General features: G+C 36.5%; 1 protein-coding gene across 4 annotated transcripts in view; it reads left to right on the top strand.

The window, feature by feature from the left end:
- Positions 1-12,481, top strand: part of LOC126947191 (thymosin beta-4-like) — a 196,830-nt gene that overhangs the window by 150,765 nt on the left and 33,584 nt on the right. The gene's annotated exons all lie outside the window — the stretch shown is intronic.

The following is a 12,481-nucleotide window of genomic DNA, read 5'->3' as shown; positions in this document are numbered from 1 at the left end:
AGGTCTTTGAGTTAAAATCACAGCAACATAAGAGGGATGGGGGGAAGAAGAAGGAGACCAAGAGACGCCAATAAGGTGGGAGACAACACAGGGCAGTGTGGTGTTCCAATAGCCAAATGATGAAAGCTTTTCAAGAAGAAAGAGGTAATCAGTTGCGTCAAATACTGCAAGAACATGGAGACTTTAAATTTGATCATTGGATTCTGCAACAGGGAGCTCATTGTGGACTTTGACAAAAGCAGTGTTATTGGATGGCAGAAGAAAATGCCTATGGATTTTTATAATTGTTATGAGATTTTCTTTGCCAACCACTATATGATGGGTGCAATCTGCATTGTATCAAATTGTATAGTTCCGGAACATAAAGTTTTTTTTTTTTTTTTTTTCCTTTTTTAAGCACTGAGACTCAGTTTTCATGTAATTTTTATATTACTCCAGGGAGTATCAAATTATTCTAGACTCAGTTGTAGAAGAATTGATGAGTTGTGAAAATTTATGGGACCAAGACTGGAGATTATTCAGAATGATTTAAAGACCTAAGTCTGAAAAGAAGGGGTAGGCAAGTAGGCACATAAGCAGTTAGGGGAGTATCATGAAAGTTGCAAAAGCATTAAATTTAAGTAAAAAGAATTTTCTTGAATGCATGTAAAGCACTTAACCAGTATCTGAAGATAACACACATTACATACACATTGGCTACTTTTAGTATGAAAGAGGAAGACAAGGTCAACGTTTTTTAATTCTATGGCAGGTCAGTGAGATGCGGACTGAAAGGGATCACAAAGTTTTGTAGTTAGGAAGTCACCAGAAATCTGTTTGAGACTTTCTGTGCATCAATAGTAGGTAACACATACAACTCTGGGTTATAGAATAAAATGTAAGGAGGAAATTCAGACCACATATATGCAACTCTTTCTGTAAGTTTAAAGTCTTTCCCTAAGACTGTCTCTAGAGCATAGAGGAGAGAGAGGAGACTGTGGTTAGGGGGATTTCATGGTTGAGAAACTGATTTTTGTGTTTTACCTTGGAAAGACTGGAATACATTTATATGCCAGGGGGCAGGGAGGAATGTTAAGTCAGAGATACATGGAGCACAAACTGGATAACTAGATTTCTGGAGTAAGGAACTAGGGCTGAAGGAAATTTCAATGTGGAGAGGGAGAAACTCATGCATCTGAAGATGCCAACTCCAGTGTCCAGCATGATCCAGAACTGGCCTTCTCACACTTGGTCATGCACATGAATCATCTAGGAATCTGCTTTAATGCAGATTCTGATTAAGCAGGTATATGGTGTTCAGTAGGCATATGGTATTCAGTAGGTATATGGTGCAGCCAGGAGAGTCTTTATTTCCAGCAAGCTCCCAAGGGATGCGAATGCTGATGAACCAAGGCCTAGCCTTTGAGTAGCAAGTATGTGGATGTACTTCTTGGGTACTGGGGTGCCCCATTTTTAGGTATAGCCATGTTTGTGCCTATGATACCATATGCTTGTAGAAGGGGAGGCTGGCGCAGGAGGATTGCATGAGTCTAGGAGGTCAAGATGGCAGTGAGCCATGTTTGTACCACTGCATTCTAGTCAGGGTGACAGAGGGAGACCCTGTTTTAAAAAACAAACAAACAAAAAAGCCCTAACATGAAGTTTTCTACCAATTCCATGAAACCTTCTGTGATTGCTGCTGTGATAGTCTACAGGGACAGAGTGTGAATTAGCTTAAAATGATTAAAAATCAGCAGATGAGTCTGGGCTGAGTGGCTCACACCTATAATCCCAGCGTTTTGGGAGGCCAAGATGGGAGGATCACTTGAGCCCAGGAGTTTAAGAGTTTAAGGTCAGTCTGGACAACAAAATCAGATTCCATCTTTTCAAAAAAAAAAAAAAAAGAGCAGACATGGTGGCACATACCTGTGGTCCCAGCTAGATAGGAGGCTGAGGCAGGGGGATTGCTTAAGCCCAGGAGGTTGGGTTTCAGTGACCCATATTTGTACCACTACACTCCAGCCTGAATGACAGAGTGATACCCTATTTCAAAAAAACAAAACAACAAAAAAAGAAAAAAATAGCAGATAAAAATTGTTCTTTATAAATAAAAGCAAAAATACTGTTTTATTACTAAAGATGCATAATTGTAATTGTTGCTTTATTTTTATTCCCCAATGCAGTCCAAACATGATAGCAGGAACAAAGTTTAGTATTCCTGTGTCATGTAACTAGGAGAATGATGGACTCAGGTTAAATGAATCAATGAATGAAGAGAGTCTCCTTTTATCTGAATTGACAGAGCTTTCATGGAGGAGTGTGGAAGGAATTCTAACATCTATCTTCTCTAAGAAGTAGAATGAGAGGTTTCCTTCTGGCTCCTGTATGGGCTTAAATTTTATCTACTTATTGAGACTTTTATATGTTATTTCAAATTTTTAGTAGACATAGGGCTATTCACATTTTCCATTGCTTTTTCAGTAGCATTTATATTGCCTGAGACTTTGTAGAAAGTGAACTGTTTGATGCAAGTTATCACATTAATAAAAATAGGGTAGTTCATATTGCCTAATTCACCTTTATTGTTAGCATTTTGATGTCTATTAGGTCAATAGTGATGAAATTTTTTGCAATACTGATATTGATAAGTTATGTACTCTCTATTTCTTTCTCGATTCATCTGGATAGAATTTTGTCAATTTTAGTGCTCCTTTAAAAAATAACTTTTTCTTTTGTTGCTTTTCTTTATTTTGGTCATTTCCTATGCTGTTGGTTTTTGATCTTTATTTTATTTATTTATTTTACTTTTGCTTAATTTTGAAGAGTTTGACCTTCTTTATATACTATCTTATTGTAGGAGCTTAGATAGTTGAGATCTTATTTTCATTTCTTATGTAAGAACTTTATGCTATAAATTTTGCCCTATGAACTACTTTAGCTAAAACCCACATTTTGTGTTATAGCATGTTTTTGGTTTTACATAGGTAAATTTTCTAATTAGTTTTGTAATTCCATCTTTGAGTTTCACACGAAGGCATGGTTTATTTTGTAAATATTTGAGAATTTTAGAGGTATCTTTCTATTGATTTCTGGTTAAGTTACCTTTTCTTAAGACAGTACTTCAGATTTCTATCTTCTTGAATTTTTTCATAATTGCTTTTTGGAACACAGTATGTTTGGTCATGAATGACTTCAGGTGTGATGTGAAAATGTTATAAATGTATACTTCCATTGTTTATTTCCTTCATTTGCATTAGTGTTAAAAGTCATTCTTCTACATTTGTTGCAAGCTCCACATCACATTTTTATCATTTGTGCTTTAAATTTATCTTCTTTTAGAGATATAAAAACAAAAAAAATCATCTTTTTAATATAATCACGTATTTATTATTTCTAGAACCCTTCATTCTTTGTGTAGACCCCAGTGTTCACCTGTTACCATTTTCCTTTTGTTTTTAACATTTGTAATCGGGGTAGTTGTTATGGATCCACTTTCTGTATATCTGAGGTAGTCTTTAAGACATCTTCAGTTTTTTTTTGTTTTTTTGTTTTTTTTTTAAGATGTGGTCTTGCTCTGTCACCCAGGCTGGAGTACAGTGGTGCAATCTCGGCTCACTGTAAGTTCCCCTTCCTGGGTTCACGCCATTCTCCTGCCTCAGCCTCCCAAGTAGCTGAGGCTAGAGCTGCCCACCACCATGTCCTGCTAATTTTTTTTGTATTTTTAGTAGAGACGGGGTTTCACTGTGTTAGCCAGGATGGTCTTGATCTCCTGACCTTGTGATCCACCCACCTCAGCATCTTCAGTTTTTAAAGATATTTCATGGGTATAAAATTTCAGGTTAATTTATTTTAAAAAATAGTATTTTAAAGATATCATTTCATTTTCTTCTGTCATGCATATTTTCTGAAAAATCTTTTGACATTCTTATTGTTTTACTGTTTATAAAGTGTCTTTTTATTTTTCTATCTGCTTTGAAGATTTTCTTTCTGTATCTGGTATATGAAGCATATGATTAAATATACTTTGATTGAATTATCTTTGTTTCTTCTGCTTAGGGGTAACTGAGATTCCTCTAACTATAGACATAACATATTAATCAAATTTTTAATTTATTGTTCAACGTTATTTATTTGTCCCATCTTCTCTCTTCTCTCCTTCTGGGACTCTAATGATACATATTAGACCAGCTTATTTTGTTTCATGGGTCAATGAGTCTACGATCTGTTGTGTTATATTTTGTTTTTGTTTTTTTTTCCTTTTTGGTCATTTTCCATCCTCTGCTTCATTTTGATAGTTTTTTTTTTTTTTTGAGACAGAGTCTTGCTGCCCAGGCTGGAATGCAATGGCGCAATCTCTACCTAGTGCAACCTCTGCCTCCCGGGTTCAAGCAATTCTCCTGCCTCAGTTTCTCAAGTAGCTGGGATTACAGGCATGCACCACCATGTCTAGCTAATTTTATACTTTTAGTAGACACAGGGTTTTTCCATGTTGGTCAGGCTGGTCTTGAACTCCCAACCTCAGGTGATCCTCCTGCCTTGGCCTTCCAAAGTGCTGGGATTACAGGAGTGAATCACCACACCCAGCCCATTTTGATAGTTGTTGTTTTTGTTTGTTTGTTTTGTTTGTTTTAATCATTGTGTCTTTGCTTTTCTTTTAAGTAATCTTGTCTTCCATAGTGTCTAATATTTTAAAAATCCCATTTGGCATATCTTTCATTTCTTCCTATTTACTTTTAGAAGTTCTACACAGTTCTGTTCTGTATCTTTCATTCCTTTCCTCCCTATGTCCACATTTTCCTGCACATTATTGGGCATACGGAGCATATTTGTAATAGCTTTTACATGTCCTTCACTGTTAATTTTATCATCTTTATAATAATGTCTCATTCTGCTTCTGTAGATCTTGTTTTTCCCATCTTGTTTACGTGCCACAATTTCTTTCTTCTTTGCACAGTGAATTACTTTTGGTTGGATCTCAAGTTTTTGTGTTTTGAATTTTGCTATATCTTTCTAGAAAGCTTTAGACTTTGTTCTAACATGTAATTAAGTTCCTTTTGAGATTCGCTTTCTTATTTTGAGGTTTCTTTTAAGTTTCTTCAGGTAGGTTCAGAGTAGCCTTTAGAATTGCCTAACTTATCCCATTACTAAAGTCATATCCTTCTAAGGACTCTAGCCATAGCTTCATGAGTTGCGCATTCTCTCCACTCTGACTGTTTGAAATGTGGGTTTTTACTCGAATGGTTTCCTTTATTGATGTTTGGTTGTTCTTTCCCTAGACTTACGCAGTCTGAAGCCATGCACATTCAGGTCAGTATTCAGCTAAAAATGAAGAAGTCCCTCTAAACCTCTCCGTGTTTCTCTCTTCATGCAGTTTCATCCTGCTTGATAGTCTGCCCACAAGAGCTGGCCATCTCAGCCTCAAGCTTTAATCTGTTTCTCCACAACTTGAAAATATTGCAGAACTATCTTGTGATCAGCCTTCCTTGCACTGTAGATTTGAAACTGGATCAAATCATTCATTTTTTCATTTGTGTCCTTTCAGATTTTCTTGTCTTGTGCCAACTATTGTCCAATGTCTGAAGAAAGTGGCTGCATATACAAGAGGCCTTCAGAAAGTTCATGAAAAAATGTAATCAAAAGCTAAAAATAAAACATATAAACATTGTTTCCCAAGATAAGCTCTATCAAGCTTAAGACACTTTTTAATTTGATGTTACCAGCCACTTAGTCTATACCTAAAAAACTGAGTGTCCTGGGAATTTAACCATGTCAATGGTAGATTTTGAAAAATATTCACTGAAGAAAAATAGATGCCCTTTAAATATTCTTATAAGAACAGGAAACAAAAACAAGTCAGAAGGAGACAAATCAGGACTGTAAGTTGGATACCTAATGATTTCCCATTGAAATTCTGGCAAAATTACTTTTGTTTGATGAGAGGAATGAGCAGGGACATTATTGTGGTGGAAAAGGGCTCTCTCCTGAAGCTTCCTTGGGCATTTTTCTGCTAAAACTTTGGCTAACTCTCTTAAAATACTCTCATAATAACATATATCCAGTGTTCACTTTTGCATGAGGTTTTAGCATCAAAATGAGACAAATTTGTCTTGTTACATTGAAAAGTGAACTATAGGACTATACAAAGTTTGTGCACAGCCTCTTTAAGTTAACTGAAACTGACTTACTGTCTGCGCTTGCTTATCAGAAAATAATCTTTGTAAGGCCAGTCTTCTGTCCAATCAGAGAGTTGTGGAAGTCTGAGTTGTGTGCTACAGTTGATAGCTGCAATTGTTGACAAGTTTGTAACTCTCTTCTTTCCCTTCTCATCTCATTTCATTGTCTCACTACCTTGTCTTCATGCTCTTGTATTGAATTAATTTTTTGTTCATCTCACTGTGCGTTGGGAGTGAAGCATTCAGAAATTGGGAATCACCCTAATATGTCTTACTGGGAAGTGTAAGATTGCATTTTAGAATATTCAGGTTATTTATAAACATGTAGAATCATGAAATCTAATAACCAAACACAAAAATTTAGACAGCTATTCACCCAGCAGATTTCTATTCTTGGCCACACATTGGGACCAGCAGGGATTCTTTCCAAAGTGCAGGGTGCAGAAGTAAGGGGTCAGTAGTTTACCCAGGACGTCAGTTTTAGAAGCTCCCTGGGAAATTCTGATAGAGAAGCAGATTTTTTTCTGGGTGAGCCTAATCTTATTTTACCCTGAGATATGGAGGGGCCCTCAGAAAACACTGGCTGTCATCATTGCCCAAACTCATGTGTTTTGTGATTTGAGCTATATTATCTCCCTGAGCTGATGTTTCCCCATTTGTAAAATGGAAATAATAACAATTGTGGGAAGTGGGAAGAATAAGTGAGATGAGAAAGTAAAGCAACTGGGGTAGAGTGAGGGATGTGGCAGACATCAGCATCTCTTGGTGATTAACTGCCACTGCTAATGATGATGGTAATGATGGTGATGGTGGTGGTGGTGACAGTGGTGATAATGATGGAGCACTCATTTCAGGAAATTGTATATTCGAGGTTTCATTGTAGTCCACAATCCTGGTTGTTGGCTAGGAGCAGGAAAAGAAGCCCCTCAATCCCTGGCTCTTTGCAAAGGCAATTATAATCCTACGGAATTGACATGTGGTATAAGTCTGTTAAATGGAACCAAATGCCAAATACAATGTTCTCTTCAAAGCTGAAGCCTTGTATTTGTGTGATTTTAAACACATTAAGGTAATTTCCTGAATTGGACGACTTTATCATCCCATGATTGCTGCACAGATTATTTTACAGTACAATACCTTGCATTTTATACCAAACTAGAAAAGATGATATTATCCCTCATTTTGAAAGCATTCAGGAAACGTTACCTACTTTTGATAGTATTTAATTTTATTTTTAGCCACTTGCCACAGGTGGATGAGTTAATGTTTTAGTCATTTTCTTCTTAGTGAAGCTTCGCATATTATCCTGGTAGTAAGGCACTAAAAACCACATTTTAGTTTTTAGACCTTAGGAGATGACATATAAGACAGATTTATGAGAATTAATTAATACTGCATGTTAATATAAAATATGACATGTATCTATTCCTAAACAGATGAGGGATTTTTTTACTTAATCTAGTATGTCCCAAAGACCTTTTTCTTTAATACTTTGGGTTGTCTGTCTATTCTTTGGAGGCATAATGACATCTATTGATACCATTAATTACTGCTTTACAAAAAACATAATCTTTGCAGACTATTTATTTCCCAGTTTTAGGGACAGTAAGGCAAAACAAAATTAATGGGCATAGTGACCACATTTTTTTCAAATTTTCAATTGGAGCCAGTGACCTGGCAAGAGTGACATTTGTGTCATTTATGAAATTAATAATATGAATAGTTGAATTGTAGTTATAAAAATTAATTTACAGTTAATAATTTGTCTGAATTGCCTGCATATAATTGTACTAGCAGGAAATAGAACATGGACCACATATATATCTGTTATCACACATGTCTTTATTTACCATAAAATTGATGGGTATTACACACATACTGATTTGATTAAGTCCTTTTCCAATATTTTCACATTTCTCTTAGGTCTCTAAATAATTAACTTTTATTATCACATGAAATTTTACATGCTTAAGGGTCAGAAGTTATCATACTTTTATGACACTTAAATTATCTTTGTTCACAGGATTTCCTACTGGAGACCAATTAATACATTTTCTTTATATTTAGAGTATTAACATTCACATAGCATTTTCTCTGACCTATACACATTTCTCTCCTTATTCCATTCAGTTAGTAAATTATCATTAAACTATGATTAATGACCTAGAGAGAGACCTTGTGTACACATACCATATGTTCTCTATATTCAGAGTAATATTTTTTAACCTAATCCAAGAGAATTATGCAAGAAAATTAATAGCATCAAAATTTGCCTTTGATAAAAATAAACCAAAAAACAGTTCAGTAAAGCTCCTCTGTAAGATTGCTGCAACAAATCCACACTACTCTAAGATGAACTTCATTTAATTATGTGTTGCAATTTCTTAGATGCAGTTTCCAGTGCTTAATCTGGAAATAGTAGGTTGAAATCTAGTGAATGGACACACTGTAGAAATATGTAGGAATACTTTCTGTCTTTGGATCTCTTAAAAATTTTGTCAGTATACTAGAAGAATTTTGAAATGTTCAAGAGTAAACTTGTAGAAGTGGAAAAAAGACATAAATTATTTAACTCTTATTGAGTATGTATTGTGGACCAACTATGCACAATCTTGTCTAGTTCTTTTTGTGTGTTACTTCATGTAATATTCATAATATAACCTGTATTATTTCAAGATTACATAACAGTCCATAAACCTTGAGTGCAAAGATGAATATTTGTTTCTCTGATCCCCAAAATAGTCACAAAAAAACGTTTTTGAATTCTTACCAAAAAGGAAAAAAATAAATATCCATACAAAACAACTCTCATAATAAATTGAAAGATCAAATTGTTGGGCAAATTATGATCATTCTCATTTTATGCTTATTGGGAACACATGCTTCATAACTGCTCTAGCTCACTGTCTTTGTTTATTTGTATGTACATATGCCCCAATAGTTCAGTAAGTAAAGAAAATAAGGAGGCACGACTTCTGTGTTCCTATCTTTCAGAGGTCAAGGGTGTGGCAGATGGCATATAGATAATTAAAATAACATATGAATAAAGGATCCAAACTTTATCTGACTGTTGACTCATTCTCTGTTTTCATAGGTGAAGAAGTATGAACTGAGCTGATTTCATTATATCATGGTGCAAGCTAAGTAATTGTGATTTCCAAGTTACCAAGCAGGAAACGAGTATTTCTACTTGGAAATCTCAGCCCTGAGACAGTGGCCAGTGAGTTTGGTAACTAGGTATTTTCTTTCAGTGGGTATAATGTGTATGTTTTGTTGAAAGAAGCAAGTTGGTGAATTCTACACAATTGTTACAAATCTGTTAGCATACTTCTTTGGTTACTTGGATTTGAAACAAAATTTAGAGCTTCAAAACTCAATGAAGTAAAACACATCTAACAGCTAACAGAAAAATGAACTGTAAAACAGAGTGAGAGAAAAAGCCTCGAGAGTTGATGATGCTTTAAATGCTTGTAAAGTTTCTTTTTAATTACTTAGCTGCAAATTTGTCATAATTCAATAATGACACTATGGCTTTTCTTCTAAGCTTTACCTTAAAGTTCTTAAATTGAGAAGTAATGTTAGTACAGCCAATTCATGTTATTTCACGTTTTATAAATGATTAATAACTAATAAACATCTTCATCTGATACCTACAATTCCAATTCAAAATTTGAAATTACACTTTTTCTAGCTAGTACTTCTACCATTTTCCTTCTGTTAATCTAAGAACAGGCATTTAATTGTATTTAACTTGTAATGAAATGTATTTAACTTGTAACTTGTTGTTCATTAAATTTGCAATATAGGAAAGATTATTGTCACTGCCAAGCAATAGTATTTGGTGCTACACACATTCTTATAGTATAAAAATTTTCTGTCCTTTTTTTTTTTTTTTTAATTCTGGTAAAATGCAAATAATATAACATTTGCTGTCTTAACTTTTACATATATTTTAATTCAACAGTGTTTGGGAAAAAGAACCATGTGAGACCGTGGAGAATAATTTACATTGAAATTGTAGTTATCCTGAGATTACTGGGATATTCCCTTGTGAAGTTATGTTTTGAGCCTTCAGTGGCATTTCCAGTCATCATCAGCATGAGAATCATAGACTAAAATTAGTGAACTAACTATGTTTTTGGAAAAGAGTTAGAAACATTTGTCCCCTGAATCTCTCACCTCTCACTAGAGACTTTGATAATGCTGAAGTGCTTTTCTTTGTGTGTGTGTGTGTGTGTGTGTGTGTATGTGTGTGTGTTTTTTGAGACGGAGTCTCTGTCACCAGGCTGGGGTACAATGGTGCGATCTCAGTTCACTGCAACCTCTTCCTCCCGGGCTCAAGCTATTCTCCTGCTTCAGCCTCCTGAGTAGCTGGGATTACAGGCACCTGCCACCACAGCCAGCTAACTTTTGTATCTTCAGTAGAGACAGGGTTTCACCATGTTGCCCAGGCTGATCTTGAACTCCTGGCCTCAGGTGATCCACTCACCTCGGCCTCCCAAAGTGCTACCAGCCAGGATTACAGGTGTGATCCACCGTGCCTGGCCGTGTTTTTTTGCTTAATTAATATACCTCTACCATTGTGTAAAGTACTCTGGTTAATATCCCAAATCTTTCATGATGTCTTTTCTAGATAACCCCGTCTCCAGGGTACCTAGGTGCCACCAGACACCTATCTGACGAAAGGGTCATGCTCTGTTAGCAGGGAGGAGTAGCCGGCAGCATGACGGCAGGTTTAGCAAGTATAACCTGATGGAAGGGAGTTACATTCAACCACTACTGAGAAGCAGCAGCAACACATGGACAGGTCTTACCAGGTGTTTTCCAGGTGTTGCCCAGGCATTACCAGGCAGTGGTAGGGATGAGCTGGTGTTACCCAGGTGTCACAATGGTGCAGAGGCATATTTAGTCATCAGGGAGAAGCAGCAAGTAGTACACAGGTGAGTGTTCCCAGGTACCGTTTAGGTGTAACCCAGGTGTTTCCAGATGTTACCAGTAATGAGCCCTGGTTAGGGATCACTGTGGAGCATCAAGCAGCATGCTGGCATTGAGTAACATGATGTTCCTAGTCTCTCCCTGGACTTCTGTTCACCAAAGCCACCACATTTATTTCTTATATTCCTAACCCTGTTGTGACATCAAATAAACAGAAAGTGTCCTCCTTGTCCATCTTCCACTTCCAACGTTGAGGAACCATGGTAGCCCATCACTAGATGGCCTTTGCATTGGTTTGGGTAGCTGAACTGTTGTAGTGAACAGAACTTGACATGTACAATTGTTCAAAACATGCATACTTGCATTTTGCCCATGGAGCACTGTAAGGCAGCAATTCCTGGCAGGGTGCTGGCTTCCTCCATGTGTGCAGACAGACATCCCAGCATCTCTCCTCCTTGTGGTCCCACCAGTCCCTACAGCTGTGGTGCCACCCATATCTTGCTAATAAGAACACAGGGGTGCCATCACCTACCACCTGCAAGCCTCAGTCCACAGTGGCACAGAAATTTGCTGATTACATTCCATTCATGAGAACATGGCTCCCCTATGTAGAAGAAAGGCAGTGAAATTTAACCTGGCTTTGCACAGCCATTCCAGGTGAAAATGCATTTTGATAGGAGAAGATGCCACTTTGATAGGATAAAAGAAAAAAATATATCTATTTTGTCAAACCTTCAAGCAGACTTCATGTGTCTTTAACAGAATAGTTGCTATGGTGGAAAGCATCTCCCATAAGAATAAAAGGAGGCTTGGGGTAAAAGTTAAAGTTATGATGTTCATCTTTTCTGCCATCTTCTATAAAGCAAAAAGGTATTTAGGGTTAGGGCTGGGGCTTGTGGAGCTGTCTTGACTGTTCTCCTCCTTAAGGAAAAAGGAGGGCAAGGGCACAGAGAGAATCCTTTCTCTTTATTTCCCTGGATGGGGCAGGATTTAGAAGTCTCAGCAGCTCCTCCATTCCATGGCAGAAAGAAGCCATTATCTTCTGAGTGCAGGGATAACCAATTGCTTTCCCCAACCATTTTTTTTTCCTAAGGAAAAATAGACATTTGAAAAATGGCTCTTTCACATTACTCAGGCTTTGTTAATAATACACTTCTTTAATAAGTCCAGGGCGTGCTATTCTTACTAATGGTTGATAGATTCTGGGCTCAACCAAAATGTCCTCAGCAAGATGCTGTTCAAATCCCAACTGTTTTATGGATAACATAGGTGTGGGCTGATTTTTAAACAAGATCCACATTCTTTTACTGCAAAACTCATTGACAATTTCATATTAACAATAAAGCCTGGAAATTATTGAAATGGGTTCAATTAGGAGGCTTAGACAACCATGC

The sequence above is a fragment of the Macaca thibetana genome, chromosome Y, assembly GCF_024542745.1.
Source record: "Macaca thibetana thibetana isolate TM-01 chromosome Y, ASM2454274v1, whole genome shotgun sequence".
NCBI lineage: Eukaryota > Metazoa > Chordata > Mammalia > Primates > Cercopithecidae > Macaca > Macaca thibetana.
The sequence above is the reverse complement of the archived record's forward strand: the minus strand, read 5'-3'. Positions and strand labels throughout refer to the sequence as shown.